Here is a 24,499-nt window from a genome sequence, read left to right as displayed (position 1 = left end):
TTTTAACCCTTACGGTGAGTGTTGTTTATCTGCGTTTGTAGGGTGTCATTATATGTCCCCATGGTGAACTCTAATACTTCTTAAAAATGTCATGTTTGGCCACTTACATTTGTGTAGTATTTTTTACAATCTTTGTGTCTGTTTTGGAAATTTTTCCTAATGGTTGTGTATTGACACGGATATTCTCTTCCGTTTTTCGCCTAGATACATTTTGCCGTACTGTGAGTGCCACGGTTTTCAGATGCCGAGTGACGGCTTCTTTCCACGCCAGATGCAACTGCTGGTGACCGGGTGCCTGTCCATTGTAATGTTATGGGATGACAGGCCAGGGCTGCTCTGTCCCTATGCAGAACTAGCCACAAGGAGCGACTTAATATCCTTTACGGTGGTGTAAAGCAACGGTGATGCCGCCTTGTTGGAAATACCTGTGCAAACAAATCGAGTGCTTCACCAGAAATGCATACTTTGTGTATGCGAAATTAACTGCATGTGTGACTCCATGAACAATTTCAATGTTGGCCCTTTGAGTCATTGCTACAAATTATTTGCAAATGCAATTAGTCTGTTCATCTTTGACAGTTGTTTGTTAAATAAAAGTACTTTCCAAATTCTAGAACGTTACCGTTTTCTTTTAAAATCACGTGTATCATTTTGAAATTTAAAATACCACGTTATACGTTGCTGTATGTTTATTTACAGGTTCTGCGTCACGGTACATACTGTTGCTTTTTCTTTGCTGTCATGGAAAGCGAAGAGGGGCTATGTATGGAGCAATCGCCTTTCCATTCGATGGTGGCCATCTTGAAAAAGGATTTAGTTTAACCAGAAATCCTATTTTTCCATAGCACATGCTAATGCTTTGCACATCTATACTATTATTGTCAAATCTTATTGCATCTATGTCCTGTACTGTGAAAGGTGGTTATTAACGCAACATTTACTTTGTTAACGGATGGCTTTCTTTTTTGGTAGGACAGCTAATAAGGCCATTTGAAACAGAAATTAGGAAAGACGTATCAAACAGTAATATGGGGGAGTGGGTGGCCGGTGCAAAAATATTGTGCGTTTGTTATTTCTAAGGTTGGGACAGTGTTTGTCATGCTCCTTCATTACAGTAGTGCTGTTGTTTCTTGGGGAGGATGGATGGCCTTAGCTGATGTCATTTTCAGATAACTAAAACTTTTGCTGAAAGTATGCAATGTGCACTACATTGTTAATGGCTAACTACCAATACACGTTGGTGCTGTGCAAGGCACATGTTGCAGGTGGACGTTCCTATATGAATATGAAATCTGTTTCCACATTGTCCACAACACAAACATCTTACTGTTAAGTGTTTACGGATTCTGGGACATGTTACAGTGCTGTACAACAGCACGTGCTGTGCTCTGCTAACACTAATACCCAGGACATGAAAGATGGCATCACAAATGTCATTGATAACATCACTGATGACATCACATGTCTAGCTCCCTCTTTTTTTGTTAACTGACAAATCTAAGCCAGGTGGCTTTCTTCACTGTCAGTCAGGAATTAAAAAAGTAAAAAGTATTATATTTGTAGACCTTACCCTTTGCATATGTTCTTAAAATACTTTCCTTAGCGTGCATGAAGTTAATTAGTTCAGTTATGAACACTTTCTGGTAATACTGCAGTTTTTTTTTTTTTTTTGCTTACTTTGCATTCCCTGTATATGCTTCTATTTCTATGCTGTGTATGCATTGTGGTCTCTTTATGTTTTGTGCGTAATAGTACAATTATACAGTAAGGTAAACATCTGCAGATTCTTATGTTTCACAGAATGCAAAATTCTGTAATGGAAGCATTTATCAATTTAGTATCCAACATGGGAAGATTTTGAATATTGCACCTCGATTGCACACGCTGCAGACAATGCCTACATTTCTTCATGAGTGTGTTCGTGTACTGAGAGAACTCAGTAATGCAATTGAAGTTTTTTTGCAATGAATTCCTTAATTAACTATTTGGCATATGAAAGCTTTAACATGATCTGTGATACGTTTCTGCCAATATTATAATGACAATCCCTTGTGGAGGCTGTGCATGAAAACGAAATGCACATGTGATGTCATCAGTGATGTCATCAATGACATTTGTGATATCATCTTTGATTCCTGGGTGTTAGTCTTAGCAGTGCACAGTGGTGGTGTGAGTTATGGTTGCTTAGCTTACTATAACAAGTGATGTCATCAGTGATGTCATCAATGACATTTGTGATGCTATCTTTCATGTCCTGGGTGTTAGTGTTAGCAGAGCACAGTGGTGCAGGCAGTTATAGTCGCTTAGCGTACCATAAGTGGCGAATTTCAAGTTTTTTTTGGTTTTATTTTGAACCATAATGGCACGTTTGAAAAGTTTTTTTTGTGAAGTGCACAGGTTTTTGGTAGGGCAACTTAACCATAACGTCTCCTTAACAAAGTTTTTTTTAGTGAATATATATATATATGTATTAATAACATGTAAGTACACTATAATATATACCTGAATATTGTTATGATACACAGGTACATTTTGAACAATTACATAGAAATATGTATGTTACAACATGTACATTAATAGAACCTTTTGTTGCTATTTTTTAAAAAGTGAATGCACTTTAAATGTATTCAATTGAACCTTTTGAAATGTAAACTTTGGCTTTTTTAATTAAACTATTTTGAAATAGGTATTATTAATATTGGAGGTAAGGAAAGGCTTTAAGGGGCAATGTGCACACTGTCATACAAGTTAAAAAGAAATGTTTCTTAATTTAAAGAGAACATTTCTTAGATAACAACATAAACATATTCATAAAATCTAAAATATAAACACAAAAATGATCTATTAATGTATTAATAACATATATGTCTACATTTACATACTTTCCACAATTCCTGTGAATTTCTGTTATGATACCCAGACAACATTTGAACAAGTACATACATGTATTCTTGTTATAAAGAACCTTGTTTGGTGTTAACACTTAATATACCTAAAGATTACAAAAATGAATATACTGCAATTAAAAATGTGGCTATTTTAATTCACTATTTTAAAAGGGGCCTTAAAAATATGTGCAATACAGGATGGATGCAACTGCTGATGTGGAGGCTGTCACAAAAATTAAATTCACATTTGTAATGCATTAATAATTAAAATATTAGTTAAGCAAAATAAATAAGCATAACAGATTTACATTGGAAAGTAAGATTAAAATAAATGAATATCAATAATAATAGTGTCACAACAAACACAATTGTACTTAAAATCATACAAAAAACAATAATGAAACTGTCAGAAAATATAGAGTATTTGAAAAACGTGTTTACAAAAGTGTTAAGGTTAACCCATCATAAAGTTTAGGTCTACAAACAATACAAATACAACTATTAAGGTAACTGTAATGCACTTTATCATTAAATTAACAATTATTTTATATAAACATCAAATATCATGGTGACATTATCTCACCTAGAAACATCAACACACAAATGCACACAAGCAAATAATTCTATAAAAAGGACAAGACGTAAAACGTATACTAAATACATTTTAAAAGAAACAATAACACAATTTTTAATACTAAAATACAAAATCCTATTGACAGCAGAAGTCCAGTAAAAAACAAATAAAAAGTAAAATACACATACCATTTAGTATGTTTAAGCATGAGTCTACAATAACACTATATATATGTACATAGTTAAATAACCTTAACTTACGCATTAAAATACTTTAAATTAACATAGCCGACATGTTATAAGTATACATTTCTAAAGTATTAAAAAATAAAAATGGAATTATAAAAATTAAACATATACTTAACAACTACAATGAAAATTTTGTAAACAGTAAAACATGTGTAACGTGAACTGCAGCAATCACAACAGATATTTGCATTTAAAATACAATAATCTTTAAAGTATACATACAAGAAGAGTTGCAAACATTTAATATGTACGCTAATGATAACATTTGCTAAACAATACAAACAGTAAATACTAACTAAAACAGCACAAAATTGATACACAATAAAATATGCATTAAACATATCATTAAACGCAAACAAATATTTACACAACAAATTACATAACTTTTACTATCACATTAAATGACAAATACAAATTATTACAAAAAAAGCAAAGCGAGTTAAGTTTGCCATGATATTTTATCATAATATAATATCATTGTTAATTAAATTATAACGTGCCACTTTAACATTCCTTTTTTGTAATGTTTGTAGACTGAAGGTTTTGGTGGTTTAACCATCAAGTACTAATAAAGCACTTTGCTACATAATAAGTCATGTATATCTCCATATTGTTGAAACATCACCTCCTACCTTGAAATATACAAATATAAAATGAAAAAATGTGTATGAAAAACCTTTGGAAGTGAGACACATGTATACAGTTTATTAAATAACTATTCCCCTCATTCTCAATGTTCAAGTATTGAGAAACTGCCCACAATTCTGCACCAGAGTTTTAATGCAGACATTGCGGGCCTCCCCAGTTGTTCTAATATTACGATTTCTAAATATCAAGAGTAGAAACCTTTCCTTTTGGAGTTAATAGAAGGACACAATATTTAAAAACATTATTTGTGTCTCTGCGATGTGAAAGACAAAGTTTAGATTGAATTCAACTGTCCATACCCAATTTACTCATCAAAACTCCTACAGGCAAAATGCAGAGACAAAACATCATGTAGAGCAGCCTTACTTGGCTATCCTCGATAGCTGATAAGTATATTTTGTGGCCGTACAGATTTTTTCTTTGAATGTATCTGCTAAATATTCAAGTAGCAGGAATTGTTGCCAGTTTGCCTGTGTAGGACCATTCCTCATAGGCCTTTTTAATGAAGGCAAAACAAAAGAGGTGATGGCTGAAAGTCTGAATTAGGTGTAACCTCTGGCATCACTCTGGGCAAACCTCCAGTCCATCATGTTTCACCTGCCAAGCCATTATAGAAAGGGGAAAAAGCATATGAAATGGTCCATATGCAAATCAGACTTGGCCCTAGCCCAAATATTGTGCCTCTTTTGTGTATGTACCTGAACCATACACGTTTGCTTGCTCCTTCCTGGTTCAGAAGATCTTTGCTGGCATCTTTGTATGGAGCAAGACAATCTCTGGTCCAAAGTTTGTGCTAAAAGGTAAGTGGACTCAGTTGAACCCCATCGATTATCCCATGTAAACCAAGTTATAAGTATAGAGGGAATCTAAAAGTGCTTTTGGTAGGTTAAGCAGATATTTAAAAAAGTTCAAATCCCCTTTCTCCAATCATTTGGGGATCCCAGAACTCCACTTTGCATCCCCATAAAATACAGCTGCTTGTGCCTTGGCCAGAGGCCCTTCCATACTTAGATAATTCGAAGTTGCTCTTAGTAATCTGTTAGTCCCAAAGGACTTTCTCTCCTATGGACACAAAGACAATCACAATGCTCAACTCGCTCTAATGGAGAGTTTCTGTGAATAAAAGCTCTGTTTCTTTGTTGACCATATAAGGTTCTTTGTTTTCCAAATGTTCATCTCAAGGTCCATTCATCCAGGTTCTATATCAGACATACTTAGGGAATTCTGGAGTCCCTCTGGAGTTTTGATTATAAAAGCCATGTCATCTACAAAGAGGGAAATTATTCCTATTTGCTCTCCTCCTACCCATGGTGAGTCAATGAAATGTTACTGATGAGATTAGCTAATTTGTTCATATACAAACAAAGCAGTTGGGGGAAAAGACACACCCTTGCTTTAATTGTGTCTATTTCATCTAATTTATGCTAATTCAATATGTTCCCATCATATATATTTCGGGCACATTTCTAGGCAGATTCTGCACTTCGCACTGCAAAAACTGAAATAATTTTTGTAACATGAAAATGTCCACCCCAAAGAGAAATATCCTCATTGATCAAAGAGTCTTGACAATACCCAGAAGACTTGTATGTGACCCTTTACTAGCATGACCTAGGCATTGTTTCAAAGCTATGTCTCGGTGTAGAAAATCATTAGAAGAGACGACATGGTAACATTGATCTGGCACATGAATGGACACCCCGTTCCCGATACAAAAAAGGGAGGTCATGGCCATGTCCCCTGTGAAAGGACACCCTTTTCCTGTTGCATACAATGGACACATCATTGTGCATGCCATAAGGTTGGAGCTGGGAATCTTGAATTAAAAACAAAGAGGGGGTAAGAGGGGCCAGAGACATGTGGGGGGGGCAGATAGTGCCCAGGAGACAGGGAGCCGGTGGACCGAAACACAGAAGGAAAGCAGATGACAGCAGAAACAGTTTCAGTGGTGTCATATTCCTTGCTGCATACAAATGACCCTGATCCTTATTAACAGCTGTATATATTTTCTTATTATGGTATTCATTGGTCTGTGGCAACTCTGTAGATAACACATGCACACTCTTCCAATGTCTGTGAGAATTGTGGGTTACAATTTTCCAGAGATATACAGGTGCCACATGCAACCCAAACAAGTTTTTCTATTTCTCGAAAACACATTTTGAAATGAATAATAATATTTTAGCCTCTGACTTACCTCAAATCAATCTTCTTCTTTCCGACTCACACATTTTCTCTGAAGCATGACATTTGTGGATCGGGACGAAAATCTTTGGTTCCTGGAGCCAGAAATGGTGTTGTTTATCATAAAAGGCCATAGCCAATCCCTCTGGGGCATGACATCAACGGGCCTGTGGTCAGCCCAGGATTCAGTGGGCTTCTATAAGGCCCATTTCAAATGCTGTCTGCTGCATTTCTTAGTACCATATACATGGACTGTGTATTTCAGTTAGAACTCATTCAATCTAAACACACCCAGTTCTGAAATGTTGTATATAAGGCTACCCTAAGGTTTTGTGGATCCTCATATAGCCAATCAATTGAAGTATGATATCATTAGCCAATCCAGTTAAGGAATTACTGTTCAAAATGCTGATCTAGGGATTTAACTTGCCAAATGTATATATTTCAAAGCAGTCAAGATTTTTTTTTAAAATAAAACGCTAGATGGATTCCAATTCAAGAAAAGCACTTGTGTTGGCACAGATGCCAACTCTTCGCAAAGGTTTGTTGCAATTCCATATAGAATTTGTCTCTGCAGATAAGAATGAACATTCACCAGGGGAATTTCAATAGAAATGGCTATTTCAACACCCGACAATATCTTTGATTCCCCTAGGTAGATTTTCAGTCAGCTTTCCAGAAATATTTAGTATACGAGACATGTTTACTTTTTGACAAGTTTCACAAAGTATATCAAATGGCACCAATATTACATGCATCAAAATTTTATCAATTTGTATATGGTATTGTGTAACCAACTTAACCATAAATACAGAGTCACGTTATTTTTGTATAGCAATCAGGTTTAAAGTTTGCCAGTTGGTCAAAGCAAAAGTCAACTCTTATGTCCAGTGTTTCAAACTATTGTATTTTATCAGCAACATACTTTCAAAAAATATACCTGAAGAGTGAATGTTTGTACCTGGTAAATGTTAACTGAAACACGTTCATGTAATTCAAAATTAAACTGATGTTTTCTATCTCCTCTCAACTTTCACCCTACTGTAGAGTACACCAGGGGATCATTCATACTCAAAGGGATTCTTTGTTTCTAAGATCCTCTGTCTTCAGCTTGAAATAGAACTTTTGCTTTGAGGTTTGCCCATGCTTATTGAAAAGCATTCACTTGATCTACTTCAGCATAGTGTCAGATGTGATAGAATAACTTTTAAGAAAGAAAATCTAAATCCAAATAAGTATAGGAAATTAATAAGAAAACCTCAATGTTCTTTTTATTTTGCTCTTTTAATAAGAAACAGAACCAGTCTGAATACTATACTTGGTTGCACATAACTATAGCAGGGTGGGTCTTTATAAAGAGGATAAATAGAGTACTATTGTAGAATCAAACTTCACATACTTCCCACCTATGTGTCAAAGAAAGTATCTTGACCCCTGCCTAGAGGATGACTATTTGGTATGTTTAACTCTAACACCACTGGAGGAGAATAATGGAGTGGTTAAGCAAGATATCATCATGTTCCCCAATAATAAATCCCCTGGGCTGGTATGTTTTACTTTCATCTTTTTTTAAAACAATTTACCAAAGAACTTACAACTAAGTGTGATGCTTGTGACCTTTCAATGTGTCCTTAACTTGTTTATAAAAGAGGGAAATTAAACCTTGTGCGACTGGAGATAGGTTGTTGGAAATGAGAAAATACCTTGAATGTCCTCTCTTTCCGATATGATTCATGGAACACTCTATCATTCATTCCCCTTGGTGGCATTAAGAAACCAGCTAAACATTGATTACATTTCAATAGAACAGTGAAGAACTGTGAAGAATGACTCTGAAAGTGTCCCCTTTTCATCCTCCTAACAATCTTTCACCCCTGATATATTTTCTGTGTCCAGATTATTTTGTGTATCGGCACTGTTTACATTTATATGCAAATACCTTGTTTGCATAGGTGATACTGTTATAAATAATGTGTTTTGCTTTGATGAGTGATCTGTCAGTTGTCTTCTAACCAGAGCTTCCAATTTAACTCCTGCTGATTACAGCGGCCTAATACTATAAGGGAGTCTGTGTATACTTCATTTGCACATCTGCCACTAATACCGCAAGTGTAACAACTGATTTCTAATATGCATTCCAAAGAGCTGACAAAAGTTGTATCACATTTCCCCTTATAACCATCTTCAGTGCTGTAATGTTTCGCCATATCACCTGGTTGATATTGACAGTCAATATTAGGTGCTTGTGTAGGAGGTAATTTATTCATCAAGGGGCAAATACCATGTGTAGGAAAATCTATGCAAAAGGATGCAAATGAAAATTCCACATTTAAAAAAAAATGCACGAACTGCATTCTGCACAAAGCATTTGAAAGAAAAACATGCAAGGTAATATTGTGAAGTCAACAGCTCATCTGCAACAAAACTGTATTGGAAAACAGTAAATAGCAAGGCCCAAAAACATCTTTTCAGTTACATGAATGTATAACATAATATTTATTAAATGGAGAACGATCAACCTAGGATGAAACAGTACAGCATTTTATAGAAAAGGAAAAATCAAATTGGAATGTACATTATTTCTGCTTTCTTATTTACAGGACTGAGAATCAGCATTAAACAATGAAACCATAGAAACTTGCAGTGTACATTGTTATCATCAGGAGCCTGGTTGCAGAAGTGTTATAATGCCTCCATTTAAAGAACAGAATTTAAGGTGGATATGTGGAAAAGAAAAGTGAGTTCATATGCAAATATTTTATGTGAAACAAACAACATAGCTAAAAAGCAAAATTGCATTTTCTCTGGCCCTCACAACAGTGCTAAGGAGATGTTCTGCCAAAAGAAACAAAACCAAGGCCTTTGAGTCTGGGCAATACATCATATGCCAGAGTCCTTTTGACCAAAGGTTCCAATGCTGCCTTTGCACTGAAAAGCAGGTGTTTGTAAAAATATAGATGATGTCCTTAACAACTTCCATTTATCACTGGGTCTATCCAAGAATTCACTAAAATGCAGACATTATTCCAAAGCATAGGCCCACAGTGGATGTTCCCAAATTATCAGACACTCTCATCCAACAGGCTTTCCATTAAGGGATGCCATTCATGCTTGCAGAAATATGAAGTCTGGCATCTGTGACAGCTATATCATATAATCACTTAAAGGGTGGATAGCTCTGTGAACACTTGGCTCTGAGCAGCCCAGTTTCAAATACCTTTCTGAAAATAGTGCCATGGCAACCATGCCTCTCTGATGTCATGAATGGCCCAGCTCTGAAGCCTCAAAGCACTGACACCATATAGCCTGTTGACAGGGAATGGAAATACCATTTGATATTTAGTTAAACTCATTACATAGAAAGAAGAAAAAATGCATTGTTGAATATTAAATATGGGATCATACTATCATGAATATAATTTGTCTGAGTGTCATAGCAACTTATTTCTTTTAATTGTTCAGAATTAACAAATATCAGCTGAATGCAAATTTATATTTTTATGGCATTTGTTTAATTATACAAATTGTATTCATGTAGATATTTCTGCACACAAAAAGTTGCATGTCACTGTTTCACTGATCCTGGCATCTGGCCAGCTAGGCTGAGATCCTCAGATGGGAATAGAATGCTTGAGTGAAAGTATCAGAGGAAAAAAGCAAACACATGTGACACACACATCAGATGGCTTGTTGAGATAAGACTATCATTACTTGATTTATCTTAGTTAGAGCAATCCGGTTAAATAATTATCAACTTAATCACATATGTGGGACATAATGTTTTGGAAAATAACAATTGTGTAATGTAAATATCCAGGATGACATCACACCATATGGGAGGTAAACTGGCTTACAATATTACTCACGTTGGAGTGCTGTCTTCCTTAATATGCCCAATCAGACCAAAGAGGATGGTTTAGTGTGATGTCACTTTTGGAACACTGTCCAATCACATAGACTGGCAAATTAAAATAGAGATATGATAGACACCTCTAAAGGGAGTGGACTCTAATCTGCAAAAGTTCATACCCATAGATTTAAGGGCCTGAATCACTGGAAAAATGTGGTCAAACAAAGAATTGACAACAATAGAAAGGAGAATGGAATAACTTGCTGTCCTTTGGATGAATTTTGGATTGTTGGCAGGCCACTATGGGAGAGGCTTATATTCAGTTCAACAACAGGCTTTCCTCAGTGGAAAAGGAAGCAGACAGGCCCAATGCTGAAGGAAAGAATCCAGGCTGTGGAGGGAGGCTAACCCAGCCTTCTGATGCACACCTGTTACTAGGCGCAGAGAGTTTCACCTGCACTTCAGAGAGTACTCACATGTCTTTGAGTAGCCAAAAAAAAAAGACATTCTTATATAAGTTTAAGGCTAAGGGAAATATAATTCAGAGGGTAGGTATACTCTAAAGGGCAATATATTAAATCACAGCCATTTTTATCAGAGAAAGCAATGAAGGCGACCTATCAATTGGCTGTACATTATGGAAAATCATTTAATATATCAGAAGTGGAAGGGCTTTTGGAAACTCTGGATTTGAAAAAGTAGACCAAAATTGTGTGTCTGTTGGAAGTTGCCTGAGTCCCGCTCTGTGCAATGGCCAAGTGCAACTTAGAAGACAAAAATATCTCACTTTGTGCATGCCTACAAACATCATGTAATTGATGCTATTTCCTGGTTATATTACTGATCACAGTCCTTTTATTCGCTCTGAACCACTCAAGGAAACAGGGAAAGGGCACTTCCTACACATTAATGTAATAGAAACCACATTGATTGGAATTTAGGAAATATACATGTTAAACAGACATGTTTCTTTTTGCAAGCAGCTTACAAACAGAAACGTCAAGAAGCATGACCTTAAATTGAATATTTTCTAAAATGCTGTTTGGAATACTGACATATACATTTAGTAAAAAGGAGGTGTTTATTTTGAACAATTGAAAATAGAGTGAGTTGGAGTGGCTGGGATGTTCGTATTAATTGTGTTTTCTATAAAATGAAAACTTTGCCTTGAACCCTCATTTACTTTAAGTGAATAATGTTGTGGTAATTCACTTTGATCCAATTACTTCAGGTTATTTTTGTTTACTTTTTTTATTTGATGGGGTCCCCACCTGTACCCCAGACCCATCTCCCACTCAACCTCTACCATTCCCAACGCTTATTCCCCTTGTCCCAAACATAGATGTTTAAATTACCTCGACACAAAGTAATTGCATCAAAGTGAATTACCATTAGGTCATTTACTTCGATCTTACAAGGGTATACTATTTGTAGAACCTTAGAGCAACCCACGTGTGCATCATACCACATTTGATGACTTTAAATCAGTATTGCTAAGAAATAGACACCTACAGAAAATGCTCTGAGCAGAGAAGTACAGAGGCACTAATTAGACTTCTGTTTTTTTTTCAAAGCAGCCCAATCGAGTTGAAATTACAGAACAACTGTAGATAACTTCGCCTAACATCTTGCCAAAAAAAAGGTCAAAACACAGATCCTCCTTCAACACTTCCATGCAAACATCATACCGTTAGCATCTCAGTAGGAGTTTGGAGTTGTTAGGTTTGCTAATATCAATAAACCGGCATACCGTTAATACAGGTGATAAATGGTGATTGTCCACTCCATTATGAGTTGGGGTTATTCCTAATAAATGTGTTATCACCACATATATAAATACCTTATTGTATTTGTATTTATTTATTGTGCATACTAGTGTAACAGGTCGTGTACACATGACAAAGTGCTGATTTGTATTGCCACAGTAGGACGACTACATATCCTAAGGCAACACCTCCCTCTAGCGGTGAGAACAGGCAAAGCTATGCAAACTGGCATTGTCTCTCTGTATCATAAGGCAACAGCTCCCTCTAGCAGTAACAACAGGTGAATCTACTGCATCAGACAAACATACAGGGACAAACATACATCTGGCTTATATTACATTGTTACATTAGATAGCTTACCAAATTGAAACCTTACACATTTTAAAACACACAGTTGACATGCCCATCATATTTAGAAATTAGCAATCCTACACATTATTTTAATACTTGTTGGGCAATTCGTTAGGCGATGCTCCGGGGTCTCAATTTCCCTGCTGTTACTGTACCTACATATCGTAAGCACATATCCGGTTGTCCCTTGCAATACCAATTTGGGCCCCCTTTACCTTCATTGTCGGTAGAAGGTTAACGCGAAATTTCAAATACAACCTTCTCCATTTTCGACAGGGGAATTTGTATAAAAAGTTTTGTTTGTGGCAAGACATAATATCATGCAGAGCATACTTCATGTTAACTTCTCTTCTCTCACTCCGATCTTGTTCCCACATAGCCTTTTTTTTACTTTATGGGATGTAAGGATTAGTGTCTCCTTTTAGAGAGACTCACAATTATTTGTCAGTTTGAGAAATTGATAGAACTATTATTTATCATCAAGGCATTTAAATTGCCAAACAACGATTTATTTATTTGGTGGCACCAAAATGTTCCTATAGAAATTAAGTGCTTTCCATTTATTCCGGGAAGCCATTGATAGATGTCCAAATTCATAGAAGATCATTGGCGCTGGCACAACATTATGCAATCCCAATACTTTATGCCATAGTAATTCTTCCAAAGGTTGCCATCTGCACCCTTAATGGTAAAAACGAAATCTGTATCACATAACAGGGACTAGATAACTCTTGCTCTGTAATACTTTAGTACTGGGAGCACAGAGAAGCGGCTGTATTTAGAATGTAACCTTCTTATTTGGATTACATGTGTCCCACATTTCCTTTTTAGACTTTCAAGATGACCAGCTTTCCTTCCACGGCTATATATGCAGAATCCCGAATAAATACTTTGTTCCACTATGTCTAATCGTTCCCAATTAATCTTCCAACAAGCGGAACTTGTCTTCTTTCAATTTTGACAGGTCATGATTTTAGATTTTTGTAAATGAATGGACAAACATTGATGTTTCTGATACGCTGCTAAGGAGCCCAAAGAACGCTGGAGAAGATTGGAGTCTGCTCTAAAATGGCCAGGTCATCTGTATAGGCTATATAATGTTTCCCCAATGTTGCTAGTCTTGAAGGAGAGGCTCTCACTTTAATGCTGACCCAGATCCAACAGATACAAATTGAAAAGCGCTGGGGCGAGCATGTAGCCTTGTCGTAGCCCCCTACAGGTGTTCACCGGCATGTAGAAATAAATACTGTACATTTACCATCATTCTGAGTGGAGGTAAAAGCTCCCTAAAAATAGAACACACCCCGGTTTTCTTTGAAGAACATGTTAAAAATGTCACCAGCCAGGGCTGTGTTTCAGGGAGGAGACTTTCCCATCTGATCTCACACTGCAGGTGGAGATTGAATTTCATTCAGGGTTGACAGTCTCCAGTGTGGAAAGAGGTGTAGAGTGTTTCCGAAATGCCATCAAACTCACCTATCCACAATGACTCAATTCTTCCTATGTATGTTTCAATCAGCCTGCTTTTTATATATATGGAATAATGTCACCCCTACAGTATATTATAAAGATCTTGCAAGTCACAAGGGAGTTTTCGTGACCAAACAAAGGAAGGACTCTAAAGGCAGAGTTCATTCATACTTTCAAAGAACTCCAAGGTGACTTGCAATATCCTTTTTAGGATATGTGGTATTTTATTCCTTATAAAATTCTGGCCACACACTATGATTCCCTTTAATTCCTCGTCTCGTAGGTAATGTAGGAGATCTTCTATTTGCTGAACCATTAGATCAATTTAGATTCTGTTTGAATTTAAAAAAGCAAAAATGCAGCTCCTAATGTGTTGCAGAAAAATAGTTCGAGCAGTTTAATAAAATGTATTGAAAAAAACGTTAATTTTGTGCTTTAAAATAAGTAATAATATGAAGACTCCTGCTAACATGCGTTAAACCCCAGCAGCGCACAAATGAAGCATTCTTCCATAAACAGGCCTTTGTCAATTACCGCTGCAATGTGTCACAGAAAACTACTGTGCACGCAGGCCATTTTAAAAGCTTTTCATGCCTTTAATTACGTGATGCAGTGACAGCTGGAATTCTCTCAGCTGGCTCAAGCAGGAGGCATTGTGATGTCACAACGAAGTGTAATAAGCGGTTTGAATGTATTTTTCTTATTACACGCCAATTGTGATGTCACAACGATCTTGCAATAAGAACATTTTTTCCAGGCTCATATGCAGATATTGCAGCCTGCCGTGCATTACATTCATGTTGTACGCTCATTTATTTTCACCCACGTGAAACTGATTGCAGCCAATGGCTGTGAATCCATATATTTGTTAAAACAAAACATCTCCGAGAGTGAGATATTTATTACAGTTGGAATAAAATCAATGATGGGATATTTATCAGAGCAGCTTACCGCGGCACAGTGTACAAGAGTAATAGTGCAGCGTTGGCAGTAAATAGTTACACACAGAGCTACAGTATCAATCTTCAAGGGAGAAACACAGAGGCAGCAATCACTTACCTTGAAAGGATGATAAGCTATTGTGACAGGAGACAGCTTTACACATAATTTATGTATCCTTCGGTAGCAAAATGTTCAATACATTGGCACAAACAAGACGCATGATTTGCAATGATTCTTGCAACGTGCCTGTCAAATCTGCTCAGCAAACCCTAAGGAAATCATGAAGTCATAATGGGATATTTGTCATTTTTCTTATGAAGCATTAACGCGTTTGATCTGAGGTCCGGATAGCTGACTGTGATCACAGCCTCCAAAAGATTCTTTGAAATCAACACAGAGTTGCATCAAACTTTACTAATACTTAAAATGTTGTGCTTTGGCAATATGCATGTTACTCTTCCTCCTACGACCAATAATTGAGTCACTCTTTTTCTGTAAAGTAACGTCATGGTGCTATTCAGTGGCGCAAAACATTATTTTTTCTTTTCTCATTTTGAGTGCCCTTGTTTTTTATCAAGTAGACTTGTTAGAACTTGATTCGTCTGTACTGTTAGTGAAATTGCATTCCATAGTCCGACAGACACTTCAGTCATGGATTAACCAATGAAAATGTCCAACTCCGAAGTTAAACATCCAGGGGCCAGATTACAGACACGGTATACGCAGTAGGGCAAACTTTGCCCAATTTCTAAAAATACTGGGATATACTAGAAAACTATTGTGCCATGACAAGTACAGTTTGGCATGTTATAAACACTGGGGCAAAAATTGCAATAGTGCAAAATGAGACATTTTTGATGCATTTTTTGCACCAGAACAAAGTGTGTCCTAGTGCCTAATCCATTTATTATGAGCAGTAGGGCAAACATTGCACTGAGGCAAATTGCATTGCAAAATATGTCTGATTACGCGCTCTACCATTTCAAATAAAGAGGGGAGCCTGTCAGTACTGCACGCTTGCGCCTCTACTCTTTTCACTTTACGTTAATGACCTAACAACATGCTGGCTAGATATGGAGGTACATGCCAAGGTGCTGCAAGGATTCCACCCAGACCGATGTGAGTTCACAAGCTCAGTATCTCTCTCAGGGGAAAAGTAGTTGACTGTGTGGACGCTTGCGGGTACGTCAGTGTGCCAGAGTGAGAAAAGTGTTTCCATATTACTTTGAAGTGGGAGGCTATAGTTTCACGTTCTAAGCATTTTGGCGATATAATTATTTCTCAGACATTTGTATTATGTAAGGCACAGTCCACAACAGCAGTAACTCATTGTGCTGAAACGTGTGACTTTACAAACTTAGGGCCTCATTTCGAGATTGGAGAAAGTCATGGCGCTATTTGCGCCATGACTGCGTCCAATAATGGTACAGGCACCGGTCTCGTTCAATGGGGACTTACCGGTGTAGTCCGACCTTTGCGGGACCGGTAAATCCCCATTGAAAAAACCATTCCCCATTCCCATTTGAGCCCCCATAGGGCTTAATGGGAATGGGGACGTAGCTAATAATGGTACTGCAATTTGCGGTACCGTTATTAGCTCTGAAGTCCTTTAGTGGGTCCCGTCCATAACGCCTGGTAAAACCAGGCATTGAAGGAGGGAACCGCTAAGGGAACTCATAGTAGGGCGGTAAGGGATTATCGGCACCGGTCTCCTTAACGGTGCCTGGTATCCCTTACTGCCCTATTCGTAATGAGGCCCTTAGTCGCCCTATGGCACAAAGAAAACAACATTTTCAACTACCGTCTGGTGGCCCCCTGAGATCTTCTTACCCTCAAACCTGGAGTTTTTCATGTATTTTATACCATTAAACTTAAGCCTTTAATGTATTTGCTTAAGATCTGGTCCAAACCTGAGAGTGAGATGCTGCCTTATCACCCAGCAATTTGCAATGTCATGGTTTAGCCTGGCCTCAACAATATTTAAATGCTTAATTATTTATTGCTATTGCTGACAAATCTGGGATTTTCTGACCTATGGAAATATCCCATTTCCTGTGCATCATGCTCTAAACAGCTAGTAAAATCTGTTCTTAATGGTTGGCTTCTGGGTGAGCTCTTGAGTACTAAGGTTCTAAAAGTGTGGTTCAATTTAAAGAATACTTGGATTTGGTTTTTCCATTTCATGTGAAGGGACTTTTCCCAGATTCTGCCTAGGCATTCTACTGCTTCAAGCATTTTCTGTAATGTGGACCATAGCTGTAATCTCACTCACATGTACACGCCTAGATTGGAACACTACTCATATATTCCTCTTCTGTCTTCTCTAAGCCAAATCCAGAATATTTTGATAAATACAATATTGCATACTTCAAAAGTGCAATCTCATAGAGAGGCATGCATACTGTGCAAATTGGGGAGTGCAGCACCCTTATGGGGTCATTACGAGTTTCCCGTTATCCCGCCGGTAATTCCAGAGGGATAACGGGAAACTGACCCTACTGCTACTGGTGCCTGATGTCCCAGTATTACCAGGATATGGCAGGTGTTGGCAACACAAGTAAATTCCCATTCCATGGTGTCCCATAGGACTCCATGGAGGAGATTGCCTGAATTACCTGCACCAGTAATACTGGTACTGGTAATTATGGCATGTATTTGATGGTGGGGGCCTGATTTACCTCCAGCTCTTGGCTGGAGGTAAATCAGGGCGCCCACTGGCAAACTTGGGATATGCCGATCTGGGAAAATTGCTGGTGCTGGAATTACCAGCAATTTTCTTGGCAGTTTTCCCAGACCGGCAAACATGGAATGATCCCCTTCTTTGCAGTTGCTAATTTAATTACCTCCAAAATGGTGGTTTGTTTGATCGATATAGATGATAATTGTGCTTGTGAGATCTACTGTGAATTGATTGTTTGCATTCCTTACTTTGTATTCTGTTTGTTATATAATACTCTTTGAGTATGTATTACCCAAAAAAACAGAAGCTTGCAGAGGTCGGATACTCAGTTTCAACATGCTTAAACTTTCCAGGCAATAAACCTTTCATCCAATCTGAAAACTCCACATGTTCAAATTCATGGACAAATTCCGGTAACATTCAGATGGAAATGACAATAAACCCAGGGCTGAAGCATGTAGTTTCCAGTACTGAGAACCCAAGCCAACATAAGATGGCAGACAAGCATCTGCAATATTGCATTTCTTGCAATGGCCCCCAGGTTCCATCCAGGCCAAAATCCAGGAAAACAAAACTTTTGAAAGCAAAATGCCTCATCCCAACAGTAAGGAGTGCTATGGCAGGCAGAGAAAAGGTGATCTGAAAAGTTGGCAAGAGCTATGCCAAATTCTTTAGATTAATTAAAAACCTTCCAACCATCAATTTTCTGTTTTTATAATATATTGGGCCTCATTCCAAGTCCGCCAGACTTTAACACAGTTTCTGCCACCTGATACCCTGGTACCACCGGGCCATTACAAGTAACTGTGACCTGGGATATCGGGCGGTGGAAAATGTTAGTCCCCACGGGAATGAGGACTCAGGTGCCAGTGCTTCCGTAACAACTCTGTTTTCCCTTATTTCCGGACCAGCAGACTCATAATGAGGCCACTGTCTTTCATATAAAAAGGGAGTGTTCCACTAAGATTTGCAATGGAGCAAACGAGGAGCATCTCAATTTTCGCGTGATACCTGATACTTGGTGCATAAAGCATCAAAGGGAGCCAATCTGGAGATTCCTGGAGCTTTTAAGAGATGATAACATGCAAATACGATCCAGAAAGATGTTGCTCAACGGCATTGCAGAGTTGTTCTGGCCAGCACATGTTTTGCTCCAGTGTAGGCTTTGTGAATAAGGTATAAAGTAGCAGGTGCAAATCAGAGATACTCACACGCATCTCCTGGTTTGCTGGAATGAAAATGGTTCTGAAGCTGACACGAAGAGATTTACTAAACAACTACCATTTTCTCTCATCTGTCAAAAAAAGTTGCCACACCGATTACAATGTACAATCCTGCCACCAAAGAATTTTAGTACAGGTTCCTTGCAAGGTCAGTGCTTACCTTTTACATTTATAAAAGCTGACGCAGATTGCACAGCTCCCTGCGATTTGAGACCCTGTGTCTACAGCTGCATCGGACATGGTGACACACTGAAACCACACTGCCCGGATTATCTGTACTGAACATGATTTTTTCATGAAGCAACTCATGACTTTTGGTGCTTCAAGTAGTCTGACCCAGGAAACATTGATGTTCGGAATATCTTGATGACAAAAGCCATGTTTTTTTTCCACACTGCATTGTTGCACTGTCTATCATTTAACTACAAGTGTTAAAACAAAAAAAAAAAAACGTTTGCCTAATGTTTTCAATCCTTTAATTTGAATTATGTAGGATTATATTCCCTAAAATGGGTTCCACCAGATCTCAACAGATTCCCTGTTGTATGCTGTCTGATAGCACAGCAGGTAGAGCGTTTGCTTTGACATCCGTGCAGAGCCTGCTGACGATGGTTTAAATCCCATCCTTCCGAGGTCGATAAGTGAGCACCACACACTGTGGGTAATAATAAGCAGCGCTCAGATACCTGAGGGTTCGTAGCACTATATAAATGCTAAATTATTATTATTATTATTTAGCAACATCATAAGCCTCAAGCTAATGCCAGAACTTCTCTGACCTCACTTCCTTTCTCTGGAATTAGCTGGGTCAGATGCGGGACATCAATGATCTCCTTTTTTCTGCAGGGCAGCGCTGTCAAGGCTCTTGACTCTTTTGTTGTCACCAAATTCATTCTGCAGTATCATCGTGTCCACCGGATCTATGACGAAGACCATTTGAGTTGTCTAAATAAGTATACATGTTTCTATAGTGGGCACAATAATTCAATAGAAGGTGGGTGTGGATGGTGAAAAGTGTGTCGTGTAAAGAAAGACCACTTTATAAAATACAGAGCTTTGAACTGTCACTAAGTGATCAAAATAATTGCATCATTGTCCGGACAGACATGATGATTGTCCTTGTAGGCGCATGTGTTGTTTTTTGTACATTAGTATCACTACAGGCCCCTAGGCCTGAAGTAGCCATGATGTAGGCTCATCCATTCTGTTGACACAAACATTTTAATCTGTGCAATGACAATTTAGGGCCTGATTCATGAAATGTTCTGTACAGTTCGAAGTGACTTTGCACTGCTGAAAAGTGTCTTTGCACCGCCGACACAAACCCTAATTCATGGACTTTGTACTGCAAAAATACACTTTGCACAGTTTCATGGATCAGGGTTTGTGTCAGCATTCCAAAGTCACTTTGAATTGTGCATACAATTCCATGAATCGAGCCCTTAGTGTCTCGATCAAAGAGCACAAAAACTACCACTAAGAATGTATGTGCTACATTTCTATAGTATCTTTAGAGGATCTGTCTTTTAGTTCATTTTCAGAGAGTCGGTATGACCTAATATTATCATAATACTATAATAAACACATACATGTTTCATATTGCGCATTATGCCATATTCCTACTGCTTCTATCTGACGTAAAAATAGGTATTGTTACCACATTAATCAAATGCAGAAAGAGGAAGGAAGTTAGGACGGAGTCGACCCTGTTTGGAGTCGAGCCTGTGCCTTGCAGCTCTAGAGCAGCCACAGGGTAACACAGTAGTGCTAAAAACAAATAAACAACATTTTGAAGTAACGCAAATCTTCACTGGAATTTGAATTTGTTGGTAAAATTATATAAATAGAATGTAGAACGCACTTTTAATAAAACTAAACTTAGAAAAAAACAACGTCTAATATTTGACAAAAAACAGCAACCTTTCTAATTCTAATTATCACCACCATCATGGTAATGGTCATTTTAAGTAGATTCTTCTGCAACCTGCTCTTTATTTAATTATTGAATGACTATATCAGATCCTAACCTTTGGGAAGCACGATGCACAAAACAATTACCATAAACATTTCAAATCAATACAATTGAGGAAACGAAAACAACTTCAGAATCGTAGACATGGCTTAGCATAAACAATTTAGCTTTTAATTCTTTAGAGAGCTCAATCAGAAATGGAAGAGACAGAGACAGTTAACAAGTTGACCCAGTAGACCCAGTAGTACTGCCTCACTGGTAATGCAGAAGTTAATGGAAGAAATGGGGAATGCAGGCAAGTAACCATTGAAAAAAAAGTAGGTGTGATGCATCATCATTAAAATGCCAGTCATCCGCCATCAGCATACAGCTTGTTGTTTACGTGAAAAACCTGTAAACCAAACATGTGCTTTATAACTATTTTACTTCAAGATTCTTTTGTAATCAGTGAAACAAACCTTGTTGGCAACTACTCTGTGGGTACATATTTAGGCAATAAGCCCTGAGACTGCAGGCCATTACCGCATAAGGTGATGAACAGAATTATTTTTTTATTTTTTTAAAAGGCTGCAGGGGAAGGGAAAACGAGGTCTGTTGTCCCTTTCCATGGCGGTCATTAAAAACACTGGAAAAAAGTAAACAAATAAAATGTTTGCCATCGGAAGGGAGAATGACTACACGTAGTGCTTCTCCCTTTCCTCTTGCTTTCCATGGTGACCATTAAAAAGATAAAGTACACAAATAAAATGACTGCCATGGGAAGGGAGAAGGGACTACATGTAGTCCCTTCTTCCTTTCCATATTGGCCTGTCGCAGATTGGGAGCAGTCACGCTGGGGCCTGAATTGTTCCGAGCGCATCTCTTCTCGAAATGTACAAAAAAAGAAGGTAAGTGGGGGTGTGAGGAACGCGGGAAGGGAATTCAGTGGATGGAGGGAGGCTGCGGAGGGGAGAAGACTTACCTTATTCCCTGGAGAGGGGAGATGACAGCTGCCGGCCGAGAGGAGGTTCAGAGCAGTGGGATTACCATGTGGTAATGCCTGTATTCTGAGCCTCCCCATTTGCTGTGAGGCGGCAACACCCCCCCACCCCCCTGGACAATTATACATTATAAAAAATTAATTTGGAGATCTTGATTATTTTAGTTACACATCTTCCAGAAAGCTACTGTTAATGTGTTGGCTGATGTAAACACATGACTTCATACTTTTATGTCATCTGTACTTATATGTGTATTTATGTTTTAAATAGCACAAGCTAGTCTCTAGATCAACACTGTGCTTTACCTGTGCTACAGAGAACATGGTGAGTAAATGTATAAGACAATTGTGGTGTGTTGGTAATCTGAGAAGAGTGGAACCTAAGCCACACCTTGGAATTCCCTTAAAAGCAGGGTCTTACATTCTTTGCTGAACTATAGGTGCAATGGAGTGGTCCTGGTCATAAACAGGATGGCATTCAAGTATGCTGAAGTATAGTAGGAGGAGAACTGTTTCCTGGTCTTCTCCCTGCATGCCAGTTTTATTTATAGACTTTTCATCGTCTGGTTTCTGCAAAAGCATTTGTCACCTGAGGTGGTACCTCTGCCAGGAAGGTAAGCAAGCTTAGTGGTTGTGGGTAGTGGTTGACTTGTATATTATGATGGTCATTTTATAGAGACTCCTTGCAGGCATAGGAAGCAGTGTAAGTCATTGAAAATAGGATGATGTGGTAAAATATCTGGGGATCCGCTATGAGGCATGCCCTTGTGTGATAGACGTCCTTGGGAGGAGCCAGGTGTACAGCAGGGAGTCAAGTGAGAAGGTAATGTCACTATCTCCTTTTTATTATATCTATAGAACCTCTAGCAGTGTGCTTAAGGGCGGATGTACGCCTTCAGCCGGTAATTGGAAATGATCGGAATAATTTGGTTTGGTTATATGCTGATGATTTGTTGATTGCCCTGCAAGACCCGGCTGTTGGTATTTCTTATTTGATGCAAGACATTCATTCTTTTTCCGTGATATCGGGATATAAGATTAACTGGAGTAAATCTGAGATCCTTCCAATCAATGGGTTGTGTCAACGACATACATGTGTTCAATTTCAATTCAAGTGGTGTGCTGAAAAGTTGAAATATCTTGGCATATGGATTGGAGCAGATGTAGTGAAGTTACCTGCCATTAACTTTGCTCAGATTCTTCCGATGCTAAAATCAGATTTGATGAGGTGGAGTCTTTTGAAGTTGTCGACATGGGGCAGAATCAACTGTTTGAAGATGAACCTGGCTCCTCTGATAAATTACTTCCTGAGCATGCTCCCCATTAAGATACCAGGAAACTTCTTTAAGGAGATCAATGGGATTATGCAGAAGTTTATTTGGAATGGGAAGCCTCCGAGACTTGCAATCTGGAAACTTCAACTCCCATTGAAATTGGGGGGAATGAATTTGCCTAATTTCTCAGACTACCATTTATCCTTTTCCACTCGACATTTATGCAAAGTTATTGACTCTGGAGATGTACAGTCTGAGCATTTTGACCTCTTATCTTGGGAATGCAGTGCTGTATCCCAATTAGACCCGAGAGCTCTGCTAACCACTCGAAGGAATAAATCAAGAAAAATCAGCGCCCTTACTTCCTTCTTACAAGACTGCTGGTGTGAACTCTCAACCCGTTTGAGTGCAGATCCATATTTACATCCAGATGCTTCCTTATGGAATAATCCAGCCTTGATGTATCAGGGCAAAACTCTGTTTTGGATGGAATGGTTTGTGGCTGGTATCAAATACATTGGAGATTTGTTTGATGGGGAAAACTGGTTAATGTTCGCTCAGCTTGGCCAGAGGTATGATATGACGGAATGCTCATTTGCCGAATATCGTAAGTTGAAGATTATTATTTCGGCTTGTATTGAGGAGCCACAATTAACTGCTCAGAGTCCAGCCTGGGCAGCTTTAACTGTATGCCTCGGTGCATCTCACCCTGCTTCTACTATGTATAGTATCATAAAAGCTACTCGGAAGGGCGATCCGAGATTACCTGCTCTATGGGCGGAGGAACTTGGGGAAGATTTGAACTTCAGGTGTTGGCGAAGGTGCTGTGGAAACACTCGTTTGGTGAGTTTGGATTGGTCCCTCAGAGCTTCTCAAACAAAGTTGTTGTTTAGGGCCTATTGGACGCCGGAGAAACTATTCAGGAGACAACTTTTGGACAATAATCTTTGCTGGAAATGTAAGTGTTCTAGAGGATCTCTGAGCCACTTGATTTGGTCCTGTCCTAAAACGATGCAGTTCTGGGAAAAGGTATGTGAGAGATTAAGTTTGGTCTTAGACATTGCAATCCCCATGAATGCCTCATTGTTGATTTTAGGCGATGATTCTCTTCTGGAGGAAATTGACTTTGGTAAGAAGGTTTGGCTGCTACGTGCATGTATGGTTGCTAAAAAATTCATTTTGAGGTCCTGGAAATCGAGTAATTCTTTCAACATTGATGATTGGGTGGAGGAGCTTCTTACAATTTCGACATATGAAAGAGCTATTTACAAACTTTCTGATGACATTGACAAGTTTTGGGACATCTGGGGCTGCTTTCTTGACACCTATGGGTAAAACAGAACTTTGATCTGGGACAATATATACACATCCTTGTACACTACTGTGTGTATGTTATCTATAGGACGTGCATTGGTTGTTTTATAATTGAATTTGTTATATGGTTCATGTA

This window comes from Ambystoma mexicanum, chromosome 7p, assembly GCF_040938575.1.
Source record: "Ambystoma mexicanum isolate Mex_15411 chromosome 7p, UKY_AmexF1_1, whole genome shotgun sequence".
In the NCBI taxonomy this organism is placed as follows: Eukaryota; Metazoa; Chordata; class Amphibia; order Caudata; family Ambystomatidae; genus Ambystoma; species Ambystoma mexicanum.
Note: the sequence above shows the minus strand (reverse complement) of the source record.